General features: G+C 34.9%; 1 long non-coding RNA gene across 2 annotated transcripts in view; it reads left to right on the forward strand.

Annotated features, from left to right (window-relative positions):
- LOC129057696 (uncharacterized) overlaps positions 1-26993 on the forward strand; it is a 74490-nt gene that overhangs the window by 36740 nt on the left and 10757 nt on the right. Inside the window, exons 2-3 of one of the 2 annotated variants that reach the window (XR_008522408.2) lie at positions 14491-14606; positions 18537-18655. This is a non-coding gene — a long non-coding RNA (uncharacterized LOC129057696). Of the gene's footprint in view, positions 1-14490; positions 14607-18536; positions 18656-26993 lie in introns of those variants that run through there. The other variant, XR_010136289.1, reaches the window with a different exon arrangement.

Genomic DNA, 26993 nt, shown 5'->3' on the forward strand with positions numbered 1-26993 from the left:
ACCAACAATGTCCAACCTGCGAGCCAAATCTAAAACACAATCTCATTCACAAAAGCCACAAAAAGAAAAAAAATACCCAGGAATACAGCTAACCAGGGATATGAAAGATCTCTACAGTGATAACTACAAAACACTGCTGAAAGAAATCAGAGACTACACAAATAAATGAAACAATATTCCATGCTTACAGATAGCAAGAAGCAATATTGTTAAAATGGCCATACTACCCAAAGCAATTTACAGATTTAATACTATTCCTATCAAACTGCCAATGTTATTTTTCACAGAGTTAGAAGAAAATGATTCTATAATTCATTTGGAAACAAACAAACAAAATCCTGAATAGCCAAAGCAATCCTAAATTAAAAGAACAAAGCCAGAGGCATCACACTACCTGACTTCAAATTATACTACAAGACTACAGTAACCAAAACAGCAGATATTGGTACAAAAACAGACACATAGACCAATGGAGCAGGTTAGAGAACCAAGAGATAAAGCCACACTCCTAAAACCTTCTGACCTTTGACAAAGTTGACAATAGGGAGAGGACTCTCTATTCAATAAATAGTACTGGGAAAACTGGCTAGCCATGTACAGAAGATTGAAACTGATCCCCTTTCTTTCACCATATACAAAAAATCAACTCAAGAGGAATTAAAAATTTAAATATAAGACCTGAAATGATAAAAACTTTGGAAGACAATCTAGGACACACCATTGTGGACATAGGTCTTGGCAAATATTTCATGACAAATTCTCGAAAAGCAATTGCAATGAAAACAAAAGTAGACAAGTGGGACCTAATTAAACTAAAGAGCTTCTGCACAGCAAAGGAAATTTTCAACAGAGTAAATAGACAACCTACAGTATGGAAGAATATATTTGCAAACTATGAATGCAACAAAGATCTAACATCCAGAAACAATAAGAAATCTATAAGGAACTTAAATTTATAAGCAAAAAACAAACAACCCTATTAAAAAGGGAGCAAATGGCATGAAGAGATACTTCTCAAAAGAAGACATACAAGTGGCTAACAAGCATACGAAAAAATGCTTGACCCACAGAATGGCTATTATTTAAAAAGTCAGGAAGTAACAGACATTCAGACGTTTGTAAGGTTGCAGAGCAAAGGGAATACTTATACTCTGCTGGTGGGAATGTAAATTAGTTCTGCCACTGTGGAAACTAGTTTTGAAATTTCTCAAAGAACTTAAAACAGAACTACCATTTGACTCAGCAATTCCATTACTGGATATATACCCAAAGGAATGTAAATCATTCTACCAAAAGGCACATGCACTTGTATGTTCATCACAACACTATTCACAATAGTGAAGACATAGAATCAACCTAGATGCTGAACAGTGGACTGAATAAAGAAATGTGGCACATATACACCATGGAATACCACACAGCCACAAAAGAATGAAATAATGTCCTTTGCAGCAATACGAATGCAGCTGGAGGCCATTATCCTAAGTGACTTATCACAGAAACAGAAAACCAAATACCACATACTCTCACTTATAAGTGGGAGCTAAACGTTGAGTGCATGTGGACACAAATGGGAACAACAGACACTGGAGTCCACCTGAAGGTGGAGGGTGAGAGGAGGGTGAGGGTCAAAAACTACCTATCAGATACTATGCTCACTACCTGGGTGAAGAAATCATTTGCATATCAAACCCCAGTGACATGCAACTTACCCATGTAACAAATCTGCACATGTACCCAACTGAACCAAAAATAAAAGTAAAAAAAAAAAAAGAGAGAAAAAACCAAATATGGCATGTTCTCACTTATAAGTAGGAGCCAAATCTTGGAATCTTGGGTACATGGTTGGGGACAGATGGTAGGGACTCCAAAAGGAAGGGGGGAGGAGTACAAGGCCTGAAAAACTTCCTACTGGGTGCTATGTTTGCAGTCTGCGTGACAGGATCAGTAGAAGACCAAACCTAGTATCATGTAATATCCCCTTGCAACAAACATGCACGTGTACCCCACCCCAAATCTAAAATAAAATTGAAATTTAAAAAATAGAGATGGAGGAAGGGGGTCAGAGCCAAAAACTTCAAGATAATACATTTGTGTTATTTGAAACCACAAAGTTTGTGGTAATTTGTTAAGGCAGCAATAGAAAACTAATATAAAAAGTCTATAGAGTATATCCTTGTTTTTTGGCACTTACTGTTGCTTCTAAGAAATTTACTGTCATTCTGATTTTGTTTAGCATTTTTATGTGTTTGGAGCATGGTTGATTTGGGGTGTGTTTCATCTCAGTCACTGATATGAATACCTTGATATTAAATGTATCTCTGTTATTAATTTCTTGGTAACAGTATTTTTTTTTCATTGTGATTATAGAATATCGTTTTCACAAATTTTACTTTAAAAATGTTAGGGGTTGTCTATGGTCTAAAATATGATGAAATAATTTTGTAGATAATTCATGAAACATAATAAATAACATGTAATCTCTATAATTTATGATATGCTGTATAAAGTTTAACATATCTTAAAACTTATATTGTTTAAATTATCTTTATCAATTTGTATAGCCTACCTGATCTCTCAAACCTATGAGATGATCAATTCTTTCATTATTATTATATAATTGTTAAGTTTCTGTGTGTATATATAAATAGCTTTTATATTGTTTGATGGCATTATTTATCAAGTAAGGGTTGGCTGTTTTATCTTCAGTATGTTTTTGCAGTGTATTATTTTCTGCTTTTATCTTCATTAATTCTTTTTACTGCCTACTTTTTGATTTCCTTTGATGTATGTTTTCTAGTTTTACAGTTGGCTGTTTCCTTAATTTTTAAATGTTTTCTATTTAATAATTGAAGTACATATTCCTGTGAATTTTTCTCTGAAGTGGCTTTGCCTTTATCTCACAGTTTATATGTTCAAATTTTCACTGAATTCTAAAGTCTATACTTTCAGCTAATTTTTTAGAAGAAGTTTTTTCCTATTTTTATGAGACTAGAGTTATAATTTCATATTTAATTTTTTATTCTTTGCACTGTAATAAGAGAATATGGCCTGTCTGCCTTTTTGAATTTAGTGGAATTTTGCTATACATCTTAGTATGTAGACGATTTATAAAAAATATCCCATATATACTTTAAAAGTGTGAGTATTTTATGTTAGTTTGTTTTAGAATTACCAATATTTTAATCTGTTGGACTTTTGTGATCAATTAAATCTTGTTTGATTGTCAAGTTCCCACTTGATCTGACAATTTTGGAAAGAAAGATTATAAAATATTTCTTTATGATTAAAGATTTATCAGTTTTTCTTTTGATCCATTTTCTTCACAGCAGAAACAATAGCTTTAAATAAATATAAAAACCTTATATGGCTTTCCATTTTGCTTAGAATAAAATGTTAACTTGTTTCTGTTATCTTACCCAGCATTCTTTAATCTGCAACAAACACTGAGCTAACTTCTTCCTCAGAGCCTTTGCACATGACACTCTCATTTTCTGGAACACGTCTACCTCCTCACCTTCCACCTTACACTTTGTTTTTGGCATCTTGCTTCTCTACTTCCTTCTCATCTTACAGTTTCAGGTGCTTAAGTGCTTCTCCCTCATATAAGCCCTCCTAGAACTAAAATGGGCTCTTTCTTAAAGAAGAACAATTTTCAACTAATTTTTTTTTTCTCCACTAGATATTGGCCTCAGCTGCTTTGAACACAGAGGTTCTTCTGAGACTTTTGGGGACATATATATATCTTTCAAGAAGTAAAAACCTCTCAGGAAGTTGTCCTTTCTTTATCGTTAAATTTCAGCTCTTGAAAATGATGTGCTTCTTTGCAATTTTAATCCTAGTTTCATCATATCTTCCACAAAGTCCTAAAATTTACTGCTGCTTTGATGGCCCACTTCATAGTTTGACAGCACTGCTAGATAATTATTATTTTGTAGCTCTTTTCCTTTCATCTTATTGAGAGGTAAGGCGGCAAGAGAGGTAAATATATAAAAAGAATTTGTTATATAGAAATTCAGATTTTAAAGTGAAAAAATCCAAAGGAATGGGTATTGAATGACATGTTGGCAAATGCTTTTTAGACTATTTTGAGTAAACATATTTAAATTTGATACACTTATGTATTATAATCTGTTTCTTATTAGTCAACACTCTTGTTTAGTTGGAATAAATTTACTTGTTAATAAGAGATCATACTTTTTATATATTTTGTACTTGCATTTGCTTGCCCCTTAAAAATAGGAAAATATGTTCAAATTTATCCATAAGAGTAATGCCAATTAAAATTACACTGAGTTATTACTTCTCCCCTACCAGGTTGGCAAAAACCCAAAAGTTTGGCAACTGTTGGCAAGGCTGTGAGGAAATAGGCACTCTTATATATTGCTGGTGATAATACAAAATGGTACAACTCCCATGGAAGAAAATTTGGCAATGTCTAACAAAACTCATAAGCATTTACCCTTTGACCCAGAAAACTAATTACTAGGAATCTATTCCAAAGATATTCAGGAAAAATATGAAAAGGCATGTTCACAAGACTATTCACTAGAGAACCATTTATAATAGCAAAAACTAGAAAGAACCCAAATGCTCATCAATGGAAGATTGATTGAACTACTGTACACAATGGAAATATGTAGCTGTAAAAAGAAATGAGGAATATTTTTATACATACATATAGAATAATTCTCAGTATATGTTTTTAAGTGAAAAGCAAAACCATGTTGTAGACAACAATGAATGATTATCTATAGGGCCAAAAGAAGAAATAAAGAACATACATATTTAAGATAAACAAATGTATATGTTTTGTTTCTTTATAGATTTGACTTTTTAATCATGGATGGGTTTTACATAAATATTAAAAATTAAGACAAAGAATACAAACAGTTAAAACCAAATTAAAATGAGACAAATGAATCTATTCTGTATTGAATTCATGGTGTAATCTCCCAGAAACTAATCACTCCAAGAGATTTTAAAATATAGTAAACTGGCTAAACTTTCTTAATGGGCTATATGCTAAAGACCAAAATAATGCAGAAAAAAAAAACTGTTTCTGGTAATCTACTGTTAGTGGTATTATCGTGTAACTGTTGCATGTGTATAGTAAGATAAAGCAAATAAACACATTAATGTCATTAGGAATTAAAATTTTTGGTAACAGGTGTAGATTTTTAAAAATTAAGGAAGTTGAGTCTGAAATTATACATTGGAGTTAGAAATGTCAATATTATGTCATAATATATTTTCTGATGAAACAATCAAACAAAGACTCAGGATACAAAATCAATGTACAAAAATCACAAGCATTCTTATACACCAATAACAGACAAACAGAGAGCCAAATCATGAGTGAACTCCCATTCACAATTGCTTCAAAGAGAATAAAATACCTAGGAATCCAACTTACAAGGGACATGAAGGACCTCTTCAAGGAGAACTACAAACCACTGCTCAATGAAATAAAAGAGGATACAAACAAATGGAAGAACATTCCATGCTCATGGGTAGGAAGAATCAATATCGTGAAAATGGCCATACTGCCCAAGGTAATTTACAGATTCAATGCCATCCCCATCAAGCTACCAATGACTTTCTTCACAGAATTGGAAAAAACTACTTTAAAGTTCATATGGAACCAAAAAAGAGCCCACATCGCCAAGTCAATCCTAAGCCAAAAGAACAAAGCTGGAGGCATCACGCTATCTGACTTCAAACTATACTACAAGGCTACAGTAACCAAAACAGCATGGTACTGGTACCAAAACAGAGATATAGATCAATGGAGCAGAACAGAGCCCTCAGAAATAACGCCGCATATCTACAACTATCTGATCTTTGACAAACATGAGAAAAACAACCAATGGGGAAAGGATTCCCTATTTCATAAATGGTGCTGGGAAAACTGGCTAGCCATATGTAGGAAGCTGAAACTGGATCCCTTCCTTACACCTTATACAAAAATTAATTCAAGATGGATTAAAGACTTAAATGTTAGACCTAAAACCATAAAAACCCTAGAAGAAAACCTAGGCATTACCATTCAGGACATAGGCATGGGCAAGGACTTCATGTCTAAAACACCAAAAGCAATGGCAACAAAAGCCAAAATTGACAAATGGGATCTCATTAAACTAAAGAGCTTCTGCACAGCAAAAGAAACTACCATCAGAGTGAACAGGCAACCTACAAAATGGGAGAAAATTTTTGCAACCTACTCATCTGACAAAGGGCTAATATCCAGAATCTACAATGAACTCAAGCAAATTTACAAGAAAAAAACAAACAACCCCATCAAAAAGTGGGCAAAGGATATGAACAGACACTTCTCAAAAGAAGACATTTATGCAGCCAAAAAACACATGAAAAAATGCTCACCATCACTGGCCATCAGAGAAATGCAAATCAAAACCACAATGAAATACCATCTCACACCAGTTAGAATGGCGATCATTAAAAAGTCAAGAAACAACAGGTGCTGGAGAGGATGTGGAGAAATAGGAACACTTTTACACTGTTGGTGGGACTGTAAACTAGTTCAACCATTGTGGAAGTCAGTGTGGTGATTCCTCAGGGATCTAGAACTAGAAATACCATTTGACCCAGCCATCCCATTACTGGGTATATACCCAAAGGACTATAAATCATGCTGCTATAAAGACACATGCACATGTATATTTATTGCAGCACTATTCACAATAGCAAAGACTTGAAACCAACCCAAATGTCCAACAATGATAGACTGGATTAAGAAAATGTGGCACATATACACCATGGAATACTATGCAGCCATAAAAAATGATGAGTTCACGTCCTTTGTAGGGACATGGATAAAATTGGAAATCATCATTCTCAGTAAACTATCGCAAGAACAAAAAACCAAACACCGCATATTCTCACTCATAGGTGGGAATTGAACAATGAGAACACATGGACACAGGAAGGGGACCATCACACTCTGGGGACTATTGTGGGGTGGGGAGAGGGGGGAGGGATAGCTTTAGGAGATATACCTAATGCTAAATGACGAGTTAATGGGTGCAGCACACCAGCATGGCACATGTATACATATGTAACTAACCTGCACATTGTGCACATGTGCCCTAAAACTTAAAGTACAATAATAATAAAATAAAACAAACAAACAAAAAACATGTTTCATAGATTTGTCTACTGAAAAGCCTAGAAACAATGACAAACTTGGTAGTAATGAACACCCACAATTGCCAAATTGTGGCCTCTAAGTACCATTTCCCAGTGAAACAAACCAAGGTCTAAGGCAGAAAATATGCAAGATAAACTGGAATACTGTGTCAAGCCATAAAGCAAGGATGCTGTAAAAAACTACAGTGGTCAACAGGACCCCAGAGCCAACCTGAAGAAGCTCTTATTGGCCAAAGACAATTCAATGTAATTAGGTACAGTAATTAGGTTAACTGTAATGAGTTGGATACATGAAATATGTTTAAATACATGAATACATAAGAATAATTTTTACAAATCTTACCAATTACTTTTGAGATTGGTAAGGAATGAGTTGAAGCATTTTTGTTTTTACCTTTCCTATGTAAAGCAGACTTTTCTGTATTTTTTATTTTATTAAATTGCCTTCTTTTTATGTAAGTATTCCAACTAATAAGTGAGAAAATAATATAATATCATAAATTTTCAAACCTAAATGAAATAAATGGATTTAGGCATTAATTACAAATGGATACTATCATCACAAAAATAGATATAAGCAGGAATTGTGAGCCTCCCAGAGGAATATTTTACCTACAAAGTATTCTTTCAAAATAAATAAATAAATAAATAAATAAATAAATAAATAAAATTAAGACTGTGTGGAAAAAAGTTAGCCATCCTGAGACATCTTATCCTTAGAGAAAGCCCTGCTTGCAAGATGCGTTGATCCTTGACTGGTGTCTGGAAGCTGAATTTCAAGGGAGTTACCATCATTACCTACTAGGAATACTTACTGTACTTAAACTGTTTAAGCAAACAATGTGGTTTATGGTGAACCCTGCTTTCTTTATGGAAGTCTTGAATTGTATATACCAGGCAGAGGGTGCCTCCATGGCAGTCCTCAATGGTATACAACATTTTACATGTGCTGTCATTTACTGCTAAGTGAGTACTATGTTATCCCACTAGGAGAGGGCTCTTGCAAGTTTGCACCTGATTTCCTCTGGATTTTGTCCTACATACCTTTTCCCTTTGCTGATTTTTCTTTGTATTATTTCTCTGTAATAAATGATGGCCATGAGTATGGCTATATGTTGAGTCCTGTGAGTTCTAGTGAATTATTGAAACTGGGGACCCCAATGCTAAGACTGTCTACCTTACCACCAGTTTATAAGAAATACATGGAATAGAGCAACATGTAAATAATACTACAGAGATGCAACCAGCAGAGTCCAGAGTGTGAAAAGCTCTATAGTCTCTTTAACAAATAAATAGCAAGAAAAGCAAAAAAGGGAAAAAAATCCAGTCAATTCAGTGTCTTATGAAATATTTAAAGATAAAATGTAACAATGTCTGAGAAAGGTTTTAATGTAACCTAGCAATGGTAGTGGAAGGGAGAAGAGAGTAGAATTATAGAGGAAACAAGATTGGTCATGAGTTGACATTTGTTAAAATTTAGTAATGGGTTTACATAGATTTATTGTGCTTTATAATAAATTTTAATGATATTATTATGTAAGACAATTGTAATTAAAGTTGAATTTAATTTTAAATTAAATAAAAATTTGAAATTATATTTGCTAATGTTTTAAAGTACTCTTGCATATATGTTTATGTGAGGTTTTCTCCAATATCCTTTTATGATTGACTGCTTTCAAAATTAATGTTTTCTTTATATTTTCTCTATGCTAAATTTTTGTTTTCTTTGTATTTTCTCTGTGTGCTAAGAAAAATATATATTAAAAGAAGGATCTGTTTCATGAAGATAAAAATAATCCACAAATAATTCAAGCCAAGGTCTTTTTAAATAGACAATTCTTTTACATTTGTTTTTATTTTTAATTTCTGATTTACCTTGATACTTCTTTGTTACTATGTAATAATGGCTTATATTTTTACAGAAAATGTCCACTTCAGAAAATTCTGATTTGGGGAAAATATACAATAGTCTCATATAATTAACTTTTTTTAGTGGAATGTGAATATATATGTGTATATATATGTAAATATAAATAATAATATTATAATATATTATTTATGATTTATAATATATGATTATATGTTTACATCATAAATATTACGTTATAAAAAATACATTCTGTGTATATAAATATAAATGTATGTATACATTTTATATGCCCTTTGTCATTTGTAATTACTCCATCTTCCCTCCCATACTCAAATAAACCTAAGATTCTGGACCTTAGCTACAGAAGGTAGAATATAGCATTATATGAAAAAAATAGGTTACGGGGGGGAAACTGAAATTGAAACACGTCCATACCAAGGGGTCAATGGAATTCTTTTATAGTGAAGCTGAAAGACCTCGGCATATGGACAGAAAACATGTTTGAAGCTATAAGGTGGACAATGCGGCTACCAAATCAAAGCAAGGGTGCTCCAAAGGCAGAATAAGAGGAGAGATTTCTTAAGCTGCTTAAGCATAGCCTCAGCTGACCGCAATACAAGAAATCATCCCAAGGCTTTTGTTTCTGCGATTTCCTCAGTTTTTCTGTTTTAGATTTCATTTATTTTTGATTTGATATTTAGTATTTTCTTTCTGTTCATTTCCTTAGGACTTCTTGAAGTATTGTTTCTAAATTCTTGAAATAAAGTTTAATTCATTTAATTTTTGATTCTTTGTTTAATAAAAGTTGTATATAAGATGTGAATTTACTTTTGATGCAGCTTTAGTTCTACCCCAGAAACTTAGATATATAAATAATCCTAATTTTATAATTCTTCTAAATTGTTATTTTTTTAAATTAAAAGTGTAAATAAAATAATGACTAAATTTATAATTTATTTTCTCCTTGATCTGCAGTTAGGCAAATACATTTAAATTTTTCAGTGGTTGATTTCCAAAACCATTTTTAAACTTATATTTATTTTCTTGCAATTCAAAAAAAAACTTGATTTCTTCAAATGGAGGATGAAAATTGTATGTGTTGCTTTGTCTACTTTATTAGTTCCCAATACATTATCCATCCCATCTTTGTCATCTTCATCTTTGTCATGTTGATCCCCTCTTTTTCAACAAGTATTGCTTTATAATTTTTATCTCTTATGTTTTCTTTTTAGGTCCATTTATCACAATTATTTAGGCTAGCATTTCCCCATCTGTGACTCCCCCCAAACACTCTATTTTATAATACATTAATAAGTGTTTTGAAAAAAGAAAATCTTTAATGGTAAGGGAAACCTGGCAATGAGGCTTGCCTGAGGTAAGCACAATTATATTGACATCTTTATTTTAAGAGAGATTTTAAAGAGAGATTAATATAATCATAAATATTGTGGCTTGTCTTCAGGAAGTTGCATTATGCAAACTTTCTCAAAACTGTTTGACTATAGAGTCGATTTGTCCTAGAATATTTTTTAACATTCCATGAATTTGATGTCTTCGTAACAGAACAACATTGCTTTGGGCTTATCTCTAGATTTTTAACTAATATCAATACTCACTGCCAGTCAAATCTCCAATTTCTTTCTCATTATTCAGTTTTTAGTTTTGATTTATCTCCTGGTAACATGGAGCAAATTTTTATTTTTCTGTGTGTGAAAAAGTACAAAATGGTATATTCTCTGATACATCGATAATCTTAAAACAGCATTCACATAATAACAACAGCTTGCTTGGGTATAAAAATCCTTGAGTCATAACTGTTTTCTTTCAAGGTACTGCAAATGTTTTTTTCTTCTAGCATTCTGAGACCAATTTAGTTGTTGTTCCTCTGATATGAGTCTGGCTTTACACTAAAGAATCAAGCATTTCACTAGAATATGCTTTGATAAGTATCTATTTTTTTACTAAGTCATGGTGAGCCTCCTCCATGTCTAGATTCAACATTTTCTTGGATGAGAGATGCTTTTTTCTGCACCTTGATTACTTAACTTTGGATTTCCTCTTATTCTTATTATTTATAGTTCATATGTTTATTCTTTTTCCGTAGTTTTCTTTCTTTCGTGATTTACATTACTTTATCTTTTTCTTCAGCATACTAAAGGTACTTTTTTTGTGTTTGTTCTACACACTGATAATTTAATTTTTTTGCAGTTTCAGGTTGGCTCTTCTGGTGCTTCTGAGATTTAGCCACTGCAGTTTTATTTTGGGGCAATTGCTTCCTATAATATTTTTTTTCTTCTTGTTTTAATATTTGTTTATTATTTAATTTTATCTCATGTATAATTTATCGCAGTATGGCAGGCCCTACTTGTATAGAGATAATGTTCTTTTACATACTGGGACACTTTTCCCCTTCTTTTTTGTTAATTCTAAGTTTTGTATTTGTTGTTTTCTGGCTCAGCCTTGAATGAAGAAATGTGTTGCTCCCTGTGGTGAAACAATGAGAATAGGTAGATTTTTTTCTAATTCCCTTTTAATCTATTCCTGGTCAAATTCTTAGTCCTGATCCTTCAAATATTTTTATTTGTTTAATAAAAAGCTGATTATAGAATTTTAGAGCAGAAAATAACTATACAAATCATCTAGCCCACGTCTCCTTCTTCTATAGATAAGTTCCTGAGGTCCAGGAAGGATAATTGCTTAAGTGCTCTAACCTTAGCATTGGTAGAGTAAAACACTAGAATGTAGATCAGTTACCTTTGTACTGTCCACGCAAGATTTTTGTTTTCTTGATTTATTGAAAAGCTTTAGAAGCTGAGATTGAGAAAGAAAAATAGCTTTTGTCCCCCCTATGGGTGATTAAATTATTACTGAATATTGAAAACCACCCATGTAAATTGTTGGCTTAACCTTCTGATGTGTTAAAAAAAAAACCCATACAAACTACATGAGATTATCTTATTATTATTATTATTATACTTTAAGTTCTGGGGTACATGTGCAGAATGTGCATGTTTGTTACATAGCTATACATGTACCATGGTGGTTTGCTGCACCCATCAACCCGTCATCTACATTAGGTATTTCTCCTAATGCTATCCTTCCCCTAGCCCCACACCCACCGACAGGCCCCAGTGTGTGATGTTCCCCTCTCTGTGTCCATGTGTTCTCATTGTTTAACTCCCGCTTACGAGCGAGAACATGCGGTGTTTGGTTTTCTGTTCTTGCGTTAGTTTGATAATACATTTATATCAGTGAACAAATTGAGGATATAACTTATTTATCTAGGATGAATATGTAAAAATTTCTGCATATAGTCTCTGAATTCTAAATATAGAAACCTAAATAATTCCTCTCAAACCCAACGTTTCTACTAGACTCTCTCCTGCTGATCACATGCTGATCCTTCTCCCTAGAACTTCACTACTGTCTGGTTCACTACTAACCATTCTACTGGGATAAGTAAAAGGTTCATAAATGAATCTTTTGGGTCACTTTTTGTTAGTCAGTATACATTTAATATTTCCATAGTTTCTTGGAAGATTTTTGTCCCTGAAAAACTTCCATAAACTGGTAACTCTCTTAAAAATAATTCTAGAGGATTCATAACTGTTATTCTTATTTTAATATTTTATATCTGTTTTTACTTTAAGTTTCCAGAATTATTCAACCTTCATTTATTTGCCTTATTTTTTTCTGAAAAGCTTTTGTACATATATTTAATACTTTCTGTAATTATTTGATTAGATAATGGAGTAAGCAACTTCTAAAATTCCTCGTGAGTTGTCACCGTGAAAGAACCATAGATAATAATATTCTTTGTAGAATAAAATTTTTATTTTGGAACTGGACATATGCTAAGTGAACCAAACTGGAAGGCAGTCCTCAGGGGTTGTAAACTCAAAAACAAAAACGTAACAGCTTATTACCTATATACTTACTTCCCTTTTACCTGTCTCATGATACTGAACAAATTATGTAGCTGGTCATGTAGGGAAGCTAAGTTGGTCAAAGTGACCACAATGTGACTACTAGCTTGTTTGCTGCTTGCCCTTGATCCTGTATTCCTCAGCTGCAACCCAACCCACTGTGTGCAAATCATCCATTTGGCTCATCACAATGCCCATGGGCCTTGGGAGGCAAGGGGAACCTGTACAAGGCAGTACAATGATGACACACTTTCTGTTTGCTGAGTGTGAGTAATAAACTGTCTTGCTCTGCTGTAGTAAGTCCTGTTGCCTACTTCTGGCATCTATGGGGTGGTAGTAGGTTCACTCCTTGCCATCCTGTGTGAGGCTGGAGTTGTTCCCTGATAAAGATGTTAAAGCTTCTGAATGTACGTCTGTTATTTTAACTTGAGATAACTTGAAAATACTTAAAAAGGAGTGAAAGATTGCAGGCCTTGGTGAGGTATAAAGGATTGTATAACAATAATATGTACATCTAAATGTACTTTTCATCAAAGAAATTAATTAATCCATTCATATATGCTATATAAGGGTATGGCCAATGAAGTCTGGCTGGTCACAATACTGACAGGGCCTCTATATTGGATCACCTCAGTCCGGTTTCTGGACTCAGCCTCAGAATCTCATGAAATGAATGTTGTCATATGCTGAAGGTGAGGTAGCCTCTCATGGATGAAGTTAGTCTAATAAAGGTCATGTCTAAATCAGAAATACAGTGTATTAATTTTTAATGAGAGATACTCTTTCTAGGTAAAATAATGGAAGCATTCACTAAGTAGGGAAAGCTCCCTCCCCCTTATCAAGAAATCTGGGAAGCAAATTCATAATCAAAAGACTGCTTTGTATGATCAGAATCAGCGTTGAGATTGATGGTAATAAGTGAGGCTTGATGAAGCAGCCTTGTCTTACTTCTCCAGTGCTGCAGTTACTCTGGTTCCTATACATTATTGACCGGCACATTGCTAACTTTCAAATTTCTGGTTCCTATTCTACACTTCTATTCCTGTTTACCTGATACATTGTTTTTCTTGAATGTGTTATTATAACAGATTTAGCTATTTTCCCATGAAAGTATTTTTTGAAAGAGCCTGACCAGAAAAATATCTCCAGAACTCACCCTTAGCTGTGGAGGTCTTCAGGCTTTTTAAGATGACTTTGTAAATACCCAATCTAATATTTGTTTGTTTATTTGACTGTATGATGATGATCAGTTTTCAAGGTATCCTAATGTTAAATAATACAGTATATACCTGTGATTGAGTGTATGCATAATGCCCCAACTTAATGTTAGGTGCATCTGTTTACAATCACATATAAATGATTCAAAGTTTATTTATGTATTCAACAAGTATGTATTTTGCATCTACTATGTGATTAATGCTTTTGTAAGTGCTGGTGATATAGTGATTAGACAGTTAAGCTTTTACCTTCATGTAACACCTCACATTATAGTGACAGTGTTTTTTTTTTTTTTTTTTTTTTGAGATGGAGCCTCATTCTGTCACCCAGGCTGGAGTGCAGCGGTGCGATATTGACTCACTGCAACCTTCGTCTCTCAAGTGATCCTTCTGCCTCAGCCTCTCAAGTAGCTGGGACTACAGGTGCGTGCCACCACAACAGGCTAATTTTTGTATTTTTAGTAGAGACTGGGTTTCACCATACTGGCCAGGCTGGTCTCCCAACTCCTGACCTCAGGTAATCCGCCCACCTCGGCCTCCCACAGTGCTGGGATTTACAGGTGTGAGCCACCGCACCTGGCCTATAGTGACAGTTAACGAGTATGAACATACATTTGGCTCTTGAACAACACAGTTTTGCACTGCATGAGTCCATTTATACATGGATTTTTTTCAATACAAATTGCTGTGAGTGTGCCTGCCTTTCCTGTCTCCCTTCTACCTCCTCCATCCCTTCTACCTCCACCACTCTTGAGACAGCAAGACCAACCCCTCCTCTTCTTGCTCCTCTTCAGTCTACTCAACCTGAAGATGATGAGGATGAAGACCTTTATGATGATCCATGTTCACTTAACGAATAGTAGATATATTTTCTCTACCTTATGATTTTCTTAATATTTTTCTTTTCTCTAGCTTACTTTATTATAAGAATACAGTCTATAATACATATAACGTATGAAATCTATTTTAGTTGACTGCTTATGTTATCAGTTAGGCTTCCAGTCAACAGTAGGCTATTAGTTTCTAAGTTTTTGGGGAGTCAAAAGTTATATGTGGATTTTCAACTGTGTGGGGGGAGGGGGGAAGGGGCTATCTCCCTAACCCTCATCTTTGTTAGAGGCTCAATCATATATTTATAGCATAATTTCAGATAGTAATAAGCTTAGGAAGAAAAATGAAGCCAAGTAAAAACTGATGAAAGATAGAGGTGGCTATTTTAGATGGTATCATGACAATTTAAATGGTTCCTGGAGCACTAAAGACTACATTGGGAATGTCATTAAACAAACAGATGTATTTGCAAGTCCTCTTATATCCAATTTGATCGTAAAAACATTGCGATAACTGTAACGTAAATATGCAACATCAGTCAACAAATCTTGTATTCACTTATCTTTGTGATGCAGACGTTACTACTGATTGGTTTTAAAAAGAAAGTATAAAAATGTTTATTCAAAAGCAGTCAATGTGTAAATACTTTGAAGACACTGTTACTGGGACTGATATGTGAATCTGTGATTAAATGGAGTGGATGCTATAGAAATTCAGATGATGTTCAGAAATTCTCAAACTTCAGTTAGTATATTAGTCTTTTGTTCTTTCATAATCCACAAAAAGCATGCAGCATACGGTAATGTGTCAAGAATTTTTTTTAAAAAGTCCTATTTATGTGTATAAGTTCACATAAGATGTATCTTCCTTTGCGTATTATATAATAATGCTAAAATATGAGGTCATTTAAGGATTTGCCGAACATGGTAAAAGAAATATATTTGCAGTTTTTACATTAGGATACAATTATGCTTTGGAAAAGTACTATTGCCTAAATACATCCTGAAAATATGCTTTTGAGAGGGAATGAATAGCACACAAATTCTGATTTCTTTTAAGTCATCTTGAAAAACAGACTACAGACACATGAGCTGAGCTTTAATAAAATGCTAATTAGGAGTGCATGCTACAGTTTGAATGGTGGCTATATAAAATGTACAGAAATAACAGTAGAGGACCGGTATCTAGCTTTGGGGAACTAGCTGTGACATCTAGGTGCTACTCCTTTGATGGCATGACTCGAAAGCCTCTAGTGCTGCCTGGGACTTTGAGATTATCTATTCAAACTCTCAATTTGCAGAAGAGAAACTAAGGTTTAGCATGGGTAAGTGATTTGTTCAAATCCCTTGGCAAGCTGGCCATTACTGGTGAGTTGGTGCCACACCTTTTGTCCCATGCTGCCTCTTATCCCTCATCCCCTCCCAATCGATTTTCCACCATTTTGTTGAACTTCACAGCACAAGGGCTTAGAAATAAAGTGCAATTTACAGGTGTAAATTATCCTCTTGTTTGCTAGCTCCTCCAGTGAAATACTTTGAAGAAGAAAAGGATGACAGTAAAATGAAAAATGAGGTTTAGGAATTTTATTTATCCATCTTTTTCTTACATTTCTGCCATAAGAAATTTTAAAAATTCATAAACGTGAATAAGATGATATCAGACATAGAGACTGGAAATACTGCATGTTCTCATTTATAGATTGGAGCTAAACACTGAGTACACATGGACTTGAAGAAGGAAACAACAGACACAGGGGCCTACTTGAGGATGGAGGGAGGGAGGAGGGAGAGGATCGAAAAACTACCTATCAAGTTCTATGCTTATTACCTAGGTGACTAATTAATCTCTACACCAAACTTCTGTGACGTACAATTTACCTATATAACAAACTTGCATATGTACCCCGAACCTAAAATAAGAGTTAAAAAACAAAAAAAAGAAATAGAGGTTGGGAGGAGAGGATTGGGGCAGAGCTGGTCAGAAAAAGAAGAAAAGGTAAAAAGGGGTCTGCTGGACCCTGAGGTTGATCATAGTTCCTAGCCCACTAATTGTCTCTCTGGGAGTTTATTTTTCTTTTCTGAATTTGAAAAGGAAAATATTAACCATTCTGGATCTTCCTTTCCTTATATATAGGATGAAGAGGGTTGACTAATTAACCTCTGAAGTCCTTTCTAGTCTCACTAATCAAGGACTGGATATATACTCAGCCTTTTGGAAATGTTATTGGAAGACACACAAAATACTGTTTTTGTTTGTTTGTTTGTTTGTTTTAGAGACAAGTCTCACTCTATTGCCCAGGTTGGAGTGCAGTGGCGCAATCACGGCTTAGTATAGCCTCAACCTCTTGGGCTCAAACGATCCTCCCACTTCAGCCTTCCAAGTAGCTGGGACTACAGGCATTTGCCACCATGCCCACGCTCTCCTGTGGTCAGGCCAAGCATGCTCTCATCTCAGGGAGTTTGCATAGGCTGCTTCTGCCTGGACAGCTCTTCCTCCTTCTCTGGACAGATAACTGCATGAACCATCACTCTTCTCTTTCCGATTTTCTTCATATGTCACCTTTTTAGAGAAACCATCCTGGCTACGCTAATGATAATGATAGAAATCCAACTCTTTGTATTCTTACCTTACTTAATGTTTCTTTATAGTTACTTCCTGAGATATTAATACATATGTATTTCTGTTTGTTTGTCTTTTGTCTATTCACATAAGGAAGTAAACTCTTTGATGACGTCCTTGTGTCTGTTTTTACCATTTCCATATCACCAGGGTCTAAAACAATGCCTGGCACACAGTAACTGTTCAGTACATATTTGTTGAATAAATGCATGCTACCCAGTGGAAGTGCTGGTAACAGAAATGGTTACATGTTGCTCCTCTGGGAAGAGAGACTGGTGACAATGGAGGAGGGCAGGGCCCTTCCCATCTGTTATGTTTGTTTTTACCCTGTTACACTTGTTATAAATTATTTTGAAGAGATTATGGCTGGATCCTGGTCTAAAATATGCCACCATACTTTGCACATTTGATCTGTATTTAATTTCATTTCTTCCGCTTCAATCTACTTTGCTTCTGATCATAAACGGAAATGAGCCAGCAGAAAGGAGATGGCATCTATCCACCCAGTATGTGTGTGGGAGTTCACTGTTCTGGAACCTGAACGCCATGAACCCTCACTAATGACCATAGATATGAACCTAGGAAAATACTTGTAAATGAATTAATTGAAATGATATGCATTAAAAATGTTGCTAATGTGAATGCGAATGCAAATACAAGTAGATACCATCAATTTAAGTGAATGCACCAGACCATTCATGTGGCCACAATTTCTCAAGCCCCACTAACTTCAAATATTTTCTGTGTCTGGCTAGCTTTATTTATGTCTCTTCAGCAGTTTGCCTTAGTGTGGAAGAACTGTATTAGAAGAAAAGACTGATGATGTGGTGAGCAACACTGGAGGTGAGGGTTGGAGTATAACATGTGACAAATTAACTTCTCCCTGATTGTTATCTCTTGCAGGTGTTTTGTCTTCCAACATGAAGTATGTAAAAAAATATTCAGATCTGCACTCTTTTTGGTTGTATGATATTAGAGACATGAAAAACAGACAACCAATTAAAGAACACCTTTACACAAGGGCACGGAAGCATTTATATCAGTGAAAAAGAGAAAAATGCCTTTGCTTTTCTCCCCCTAGCCCCCGTCACACACCCCCCACAACACACACACCTCTCCCTCACACATCTAATTCACACACACACACACCCATGCACACACATACCAATTTCTCACCCCAGGGCCCGGATGATCAATGCTCAGTCTCGGCCTTGCTCCTGCTGAAGTCACAAGTGAGTTCTAACAAACCCCCCTCTAAGGCTGCCTCCTATTGCCTGCTCTTCAGGACATGAGGAACACATCCACCGAAAACCATGTTTTCTTTGCATCCTAACTGAAACAGCATTAAAGGGGGAAATGGGAATTCAGTGCTGCCAGCTACAGTATCTCTCCTATCAGTTCACCAATAAGGCCTGGTAGGGACCTGCCGAGCCTCTGGATAAATTGTATTTTCCAAGGGTTAATTAAGCTGTCTTGAGCTTCTGCATGAAGAGGAACAAACTGGCACTTGCAGCGCTTTCTGAAACCTGCTGTCGACATTACAGTCCCTGCTGCTTTTAGCTGTATCGATCCGATGCCTGACCTGTGAAATCCTTGATGGCTGCTAACACTAGAAGCTTACTGGAGCTTTCCAAGGGAGCTTCGGGACAGCTTGTATAGTCAGGTACAATTACCTATCCCTCCAGGAGAGCCAATTAGTTCACAAAGAGCTGGAGCAGAACAAATGTTTTGTATGTGATTTAGAATCCTAAAAAAGAAAAGGAAAAAAAGAGAAAAAAAGGCTTTGTTCTGTCTGATTCTTTTGTTCCTAATTTTATGATTATTGTTCGATTCACAGTGGTCCTCACATTTCCTCACATGTTTCTGAAAGAATGATAAGAACATGATAAACCCGATTTACAGTCTTCTCTCTTTAAACTATGAAAATTGCCTTGTGCTATTTAAGATCCAGTTTCTGGACTAATTGTATGAACTCAAATATAGAAAACCCAAGTTTGTTCTACTTTCTGCATTTCAGAAACTTTTTCTCTAAATGATACAATAAATTTTAGTCATAGTGAATTGCTGCTAAAAAATAGGATGAATGGCAACGACCCCTGCCTCTTAGTGTTGCAGGTAGAATGTAAGAATAAGAGATTCCTAGATAGAATTATGCTACACATATCTAGGCCTATATTAACATTAGCAAGATTGATTTTTAAGTACAGCTAAACTTTACAGACTGTCAGCTAATACTATGGTGGCCTTTGAATACAAGCAATGACACAACTGATCTATATCTGTGTGCTCTGAGTCCAAGACTGTTTCCCCAGTAATAAATATCAGTGTTACTGAGATATTCACATTCCCTTGACTATTTTCCTTTGTGACCAATGATATTAATTTATGAGCTAGCTATAGGATGTGGTCTGTTCATTGAATACATTAAAAAATTTTATTCTGAATACTGTCTAAATCATTCAGGGATCAATAATTAGCCTTTAAAACATAATGTAGCAGTACAATTAACTGCACATGAAATTTAATGTACTCAAATATCAAATAAACATCAAAATGAGGGAAAAATAAAAATCGGTTATTATTTTTAATAATAGAAAACAAAAAACATCGTTTTGAGTCTTTTAGTAAATACAATCACATATATGTGATATATATCATATGACACATATATGATATGTGTGTGTGTGTACATATGTGTGTGTATATATATATACACACACACACGTACACACACACATACATATAATTGTGTGGTAGCTGTCAGATTAACTGGGACCAGATGCCTTGGCTCCTGCGTAGAAGAAGCTCACGTAGACATTCGATTTCTTTTTCTGGAAAGAAGTACAATGAAGCTGATAAAAAGGTTTCATTATATTTTAAGTAATCTAAGTAAAAGAAGTTTCTTGACCTAAATTAGAGTCACAAATTCAAAGACATTAAAAACAAAACATAACAAAAATATCAGTCAGTTGTGTTTTACTTTAGCTCTTCTTAGTAAAATCTGATTTTATTGATTTATAATACATGGGGGCAGAGGGCAGGAACCCAGACGTGTGTCAATGCCTCAGTGCCTGAGATCCTCCTGTGTCCTGAGAAGGCCTGATGTTTGTCTCATGAACACAGTCAGTGTCAGTGAAAGTAGATTTGCATTGCCTCAACTTCGCTATATAAGGGAATAACTGCACAGCCTCAATCTTTGTTGTTCTATTTGTAAAATGGATGGGGAATTTGGCAGCAATTATAGACTATTGTTTCAGATGCTTTCCTCTCTCCCTTATTAATGTCAGATAGTGTTGAGAAGACTCCAGTTAGGGTGTTGGAAAGGAATTGGTAACAGTTTTCAGTACTGGAGAGTCTTGGCATACACAATTTGGAACTGGAAACAAAAATGACCCTGCATGATTCGGAGCTAAATTCACTATTTCAATTGGTAAGAGGCAAACTGTTCATTCCATTTGTGGTCAAATATCTATGTCTATATCTATATGGATATATATATATAAAAATATATGTAATATAGTATATATATCTACATATACTTTTAAATATGTATAAGTATATATATCTACATATACTTTTGTTGGTTAGAAAATAAATGTTTTGAAAATGAGATAAAAAACATAAGATTTTAATTCCTCTAGAGTCCTCACTTTATTGCATAATCACTGATCACAGCCTTATCCAATCTAGGGTGATTTTTACATGTTACAAGTTATGCTCTGAGAAAGCATGGGGTAGGTAATGCAAATCGTTCACTATCGCTGGAAACGCAATCTAACGTTGGTTTCAGTAGTATGACCCTGAAATATGAGCTATGTGGTACTTATTTATTTTTCAAAATGTATCTTTTTACAAGAGAAAATTAATTTAAAGTACCAGTGAGAATTATTTGAAAGAGGTGGTAAAAATTTAGTAAACTCTTCCTCAATGTATATATAGGCCTTCTGAATAGACTATAGCTTTTGTTCTACTTGAATTATAAAAGACTATCATCAAAAGTGAGCCTGGAACCTGCAGATGTGAATAAAAGACCATCAATAAAGCTTCCTATTTTTTTTCTCACCTCCTCTATTGAGTCTTATAGTAAGAGGGAGAATAATATCTTAAGGAATCAAGTTGAAAGCTTTCAATCTATTTAACAGTATAAAGTATATGATCACCTGATTTTTGTAAATTGTAAGAGGAGTTAGAGCTATGTGCTGAAGATACACAGTACAAATGTGATCCCAAACTACATTTGCATGTTTGAAATATCAATGTCCATGATATTAATACAATGGCAGATGTTTTAAAACTGTGTTTTAATAAGGAAGTAACAAGTTAGTGAAACCTGGAGACTCTTTTGAAAGCTTCATTTCTAAAATATCAAGAATATTCTTATTGAAAAATTGCTGCTGATATTCATACAATGCCTACTTTCTTCTCCAAATAAGGCATAAATAATCCATGCTTTTGCCCGCTGAGACATGCCTGTAATTAGAACTAAGTATAGTTCTTCATACGAAGACCTAAAGAAGAGAAAGAATGGATTCCCCAAACTTAATATATGTAGTGTTCAAATGCAAAAGTGAATAAAGCATCAAATCCAAACATAGAAAAAGATAAGAGAATTAAAGAACCAGATAGAGGGGAGAGTGCTTGTGCAAGTCTAAATGTTTACTGCATCACAGTCCATTAGGACATCCTGGAAGAAGGCTTAGTGCAAAACGAATGAATACTAATATTTTACCTTACATTTTATAGTTTTTTACAGATAGGGTCTCACTCTGTTACTCAGGCTGGAATGCAGTCTCATGATCACAGGTAGCTGCAGCCTCTAACTTCTGGGCTCAAGCAATCCTCCTGCCTCAACCTCCCGAGTAACTAGTACTACAGGCATGCATCACCATGCCCAGCAGATTTTTTATTTTTTCTTTTGTAGAGGTGGAGCCTTGCTATGTTGCTCAGGCTGGTTTTGAATTCCTGGCCTCAAGCAATCCTCCATCCTTTGCCTCCCAAAGCAGCATTAGCCACCTCACCTGGCCTGAATACTATTTTTAATGCTGCAGGGTGCTCATTTCTTTTATAAATCTATTGTTATACATTGAACATATTTGAATGTATTTATTATTAACAGTGAAAATAGGACACTTTTAGTTTCAAGTTTATTTCTACATTAATCCAAATTCATCTCTCTAGAAAACTTTCTTTGTTTGTTAACCCTTATTTATAACATCTAATGCAATCTTCCCAATGGTGAAAAACTCACCAAAAGGATATCTGTCCTTGTACCCAAAATAAAATTTTTACTTTTTGCTAAATTATGATCATAATATTTCTAATGTTCAAAAATTCTCATTGCTAATCTCTCGCAGTAAACTTTTATTTAAAAAATTTAATTCTGTTTTAAGTCCCGGGATACATGTGCAGGATGTGTAGGTTTTTTCCATAGGTAAACGTGTGTGGTGGTGGTTTGCTGCACCTATCAACCTATCACCTGGGTATTAAGCCCCGCATTTTTTTAAATAGAGAAGATATTTTTTGATAATTTGTAGTTTAGTATTCTGTGGGAAAATTAACTGTTTTATTCTGTTGTACCTCCGGTTCTTCAGCACTTTCAGATTTTGCTGTCAATTATATTCCATATGCATTATATCTTCGAAAATTCAGCAAATCTGATGATAATACTTTTTAATGTTTTCTAATGTAACTCCTGATCTACTCTCATTTTTATATTTTGCTATCATTATCAGTGGGATTTAGGGAGTTGGTAGAGATATATTTATGTGTTTGCATATATTTAGATATATGTGTTTGCATATATTTACAGAAATTTCACATTTGCCACATCTTTATATTCTGAAATTATTTGGATATACAGACCTCTTATAATATACATCATTATTTTTCATGGTGTCAAAGATTGCATTATGTGGTATTTAAGACTCTATGATGGAATTAATCTTGTTCAAATAATATTAATTGAAGTTTACTCTGTTTAGGAGACAATGTTGAGACAATGCTCTTCATTTCTTTCCTCATATCTTCTATCCTATTCTAGGCCATAAGATGTTCTTCACCAATTCTTAGAGGCTGTCTCTCTTACCCCATGTCCTAGTTTCGGTAAATATATCATAAACACTTTTAATAGTCCACCATATCTATGCTTTATACTTAATTGGGGAAAAATATCAAGTTAATTTAACATCTCCAATAATCCACATAATTTCCAGACATAAACAATGCATGGTTTCTTTTTTCTGTGAGATTCTATCTTTCCATGTTGCTGACTTTTGTGGAAAAATTGGTGACGCTCTCAGTAGGCAATGTCTTACCCTTTCTCCCCGAGTAGTGATGATAAATTCACCCTTACATATTGAGACACATTTCAAGTTCCACCAGGCTCATGATTTTAAAATGTATAGGTGGGCCTGGGTGTATGCAGACTATGATTAGGAAATCGACCCTATAATCTAGTATCATCATTGACATCATCATATAGCAACACTCTGAACTTAGTAACACTAAGGGCAAAGATGAGATAAACCCTGTACTTTTAGTGTATTTAGTTTTAGGAACTTTTTTATTTCCTAAAAGATGTAACTTAGCTTAAGAAAAAACTTACGACATATTGAAGATTCAGCTTTTGCAGAATGGAAAAAAGAAAACATCAGACTGGTAGGAGTCAAGAAACAACTTGTTGAATTGAGTCTGGTGCTAACTGAATGGTTTTGAGGAGGGCAGTTAGCCTATCTGGACCTTTGTTTCATCATATTTAAACTGAAGGGATTGGATGAGGTGATTTTTTTTTCTTTTTATTATTATTATTATTATTATTATTATTATTATTATTATTATTATTATACTTTAGGCTCTATGGTACATGTGCGCAATGTGCAGGTAAGTTACATATGTATACATGTGCCATGCTGGTGCACTGCACCCACCAACTCGTCATCTAGCATTAGGTATATCTCCCAATGCTATCCCTCGCCCCTCCCCTCACCCCACAACAGTCCCCGAAGTGTGATGTTCCCCTTCCTGTGTCCATGTGTTCTCATTGTTCAATTCCCACCTATGAGTGAGAATATGCGGTGTTTGGTTTTTTGTTCTTGCGATAGTTTACTGAGAATGATGATTTCCAATTTCATCCATGTCCCTACAAAGGACATGAACTCATCATTTTTTATGGCTGCATAGTATTCCATGGTGTATATGTGCCACATTTGCTTAATCCAGTCTATCATTGTTGGACATTTGGGTTGGTTCCAAGTCTTTGCTATTGTGAATAATGCCGCAATAAACATACGTGTGCATGTGTCTTTATAACAGCATGATTTATAGTCCTTTGGGTATATACCCAGTAATGGGATGGCTGGGTCAAATGGAATTTCTAGTTCTAGATCCCTGAGGAATTGCCACACTGACTTCCACAAGGGTTGAACTCGTTTACAGTCCCACCAACAGTGTAAAAATGTTCCTATTTCTCCACATCCTCTCCAGCACCTGTTGTTTCCTGACTTTTTAATGATTGCCATTCTAAATGGTGTGAGATGGTATCTCATTGTGGTTTTGATTTGCATTTCTCTGATGGCCAGTGATGGTGAGCATTTTTTCATGTGTTTTTTGGCTGCATAAATGTCTTCTTTTGAGAAGTGTCTGTTCATGTCCTTTGCCCACTTTTTGATGGGGTTGTTTGTTTTTTTCTTGTAAATTTGTTGGAGTTCATTGTAGATTCTGGATATTAGCCCTTTGTCAGATGAGTAGGTTGCGAAAATTTTCTCCCATTTTGTAGGCTGCCTGTTCACTCTGATGGTAGTTTCCTTTGCTGTGCAGAAGCTCTTTAGTTTAATTAGATCCCATTTGTCAATTTTGGCTTTTGTTGCCATTGCTTTTGGTGTTTTGGACATGAAGTCCTTGCCCATGCCTATGTCCCGAATGGTATTGCCTAGGTTTTCTTCTAGGGTTTTTATGGTTTTAGGTCTAACATTTAAGTCTTTAATCCATCTTGAGTTGATTTTTGTATAAGGTGTAAGGAAGGGATCCAGTTTCAGCTTCCTACATATGGCTAGCCAGTTTTCCCAGCACCATTTATTAAATAGGGAATCCTTTCCCCATTGCTTGTTTTTGTCAGGTTTGTCAAAGATCAGATAGTTGTAGATATGTGGCATTATTTCTGACGGCTCTGTTCTGTTCCATTGATCTATATCTCTGTTTTGGTACCAGTACCATGCTGTTTTGGTTACTGTAGCTTTGTAGTATAGTTTGAAGTCAGGTAGCGTGATGCCTCCAGCTTTGTTCTTTTGGCTTAGGATTGACTTGGCGATGTGGGCTCTTTTTTGGTTCCATATGAACTTTAAAGTAGTTTTTTCCAATTCTGTGAAGAAAGTCATTGGTAGCTTGATGGGGATGGCATTGAATCTGTAAATTACCTTGGGAAGGATGGCCATTTTCACGATATTGATTCTTCCTACCCATGAACATGGAATGTTCTTCCATTTGTTTGTATCCTCTTTTATTTCCTTGAGCAGTGGTTTGTAGTTCTCCTTGAAGAGGTCCTTCACATCCCTTGTAAGTTGGATTCCTAGGTATTTTATTCTCTTTGAAGCAATTGTGAATGGGAGTTCACTCATGATTTGGCTCTCTGTTTGTCTGTTAATGATGTATAAGAATGCTTGTGATTTTTGTACATTGATTTTGTATCCTGAGACTTTGCTGAAGTTGCTTATCAGCTTAAGGAGATTTTGGGCTGAGACAATGGGGTTTTCTAGATATACTATCATGTCATCTGCAAACAGGGACAATTTGACTTCCTCTTTTCCTAATTGAATACCCTTGATTTCCTTCTCTTGCCTAATTGCCCTGGCCAGAACTTCCAACACTATGTTGAATAGAAGTGGTGAGAGAGGGCATCCCTGTCTTGTGCCAGTTTTCAAAGGGAATGCTTCCAGTTTTTGCCCATTCAGTATGATATTGGCTGTGGGTTTGTCATAAATAGCTCTTATTATTTTGAGATACGACCCATCAATACCTAATTTATTGAGAGTTTTTAGCATGAAGGGTTGTTGAATTTTGTCAAAGGCCTTTTCTGCATCTATTGAGATAATCATGTGGTTTTTGACTTTGGTTCTGTTTATATGCTGGATTATATTTATTGATTTGCATATATTGAACCAGCCTTGCATCCCAGGGATGAAGCCCACTTGATCATGGTGGATAAGCTTTTTGATGTGCTGCTGGATTCTGTTTGCCAGTATTTTATTGAGGATTTTTGCATCAATGTTCATCAGGGATATTGGTCTAAAATTCTCTTTTTTTGTTGTGTCTCTGCCAGGCTTTGGTATCAGGATGATGCTGGCCTCATAAAATGAGTTAGGGAGG

Source organism: Pongo abelii, chromosome 12 (genome assembly GCF_028885655.2).
Source record: "Pongo abelii isolate AG06213 chromosome 12, NHGRI_mPonAbe1-v2.0_pri, whole genome shotgun sequence".
NCBI lineage: Eukaryota > Metazoa > Chordata > Mammalia > Primates > Hominidae > Pongo > Pongo abelii.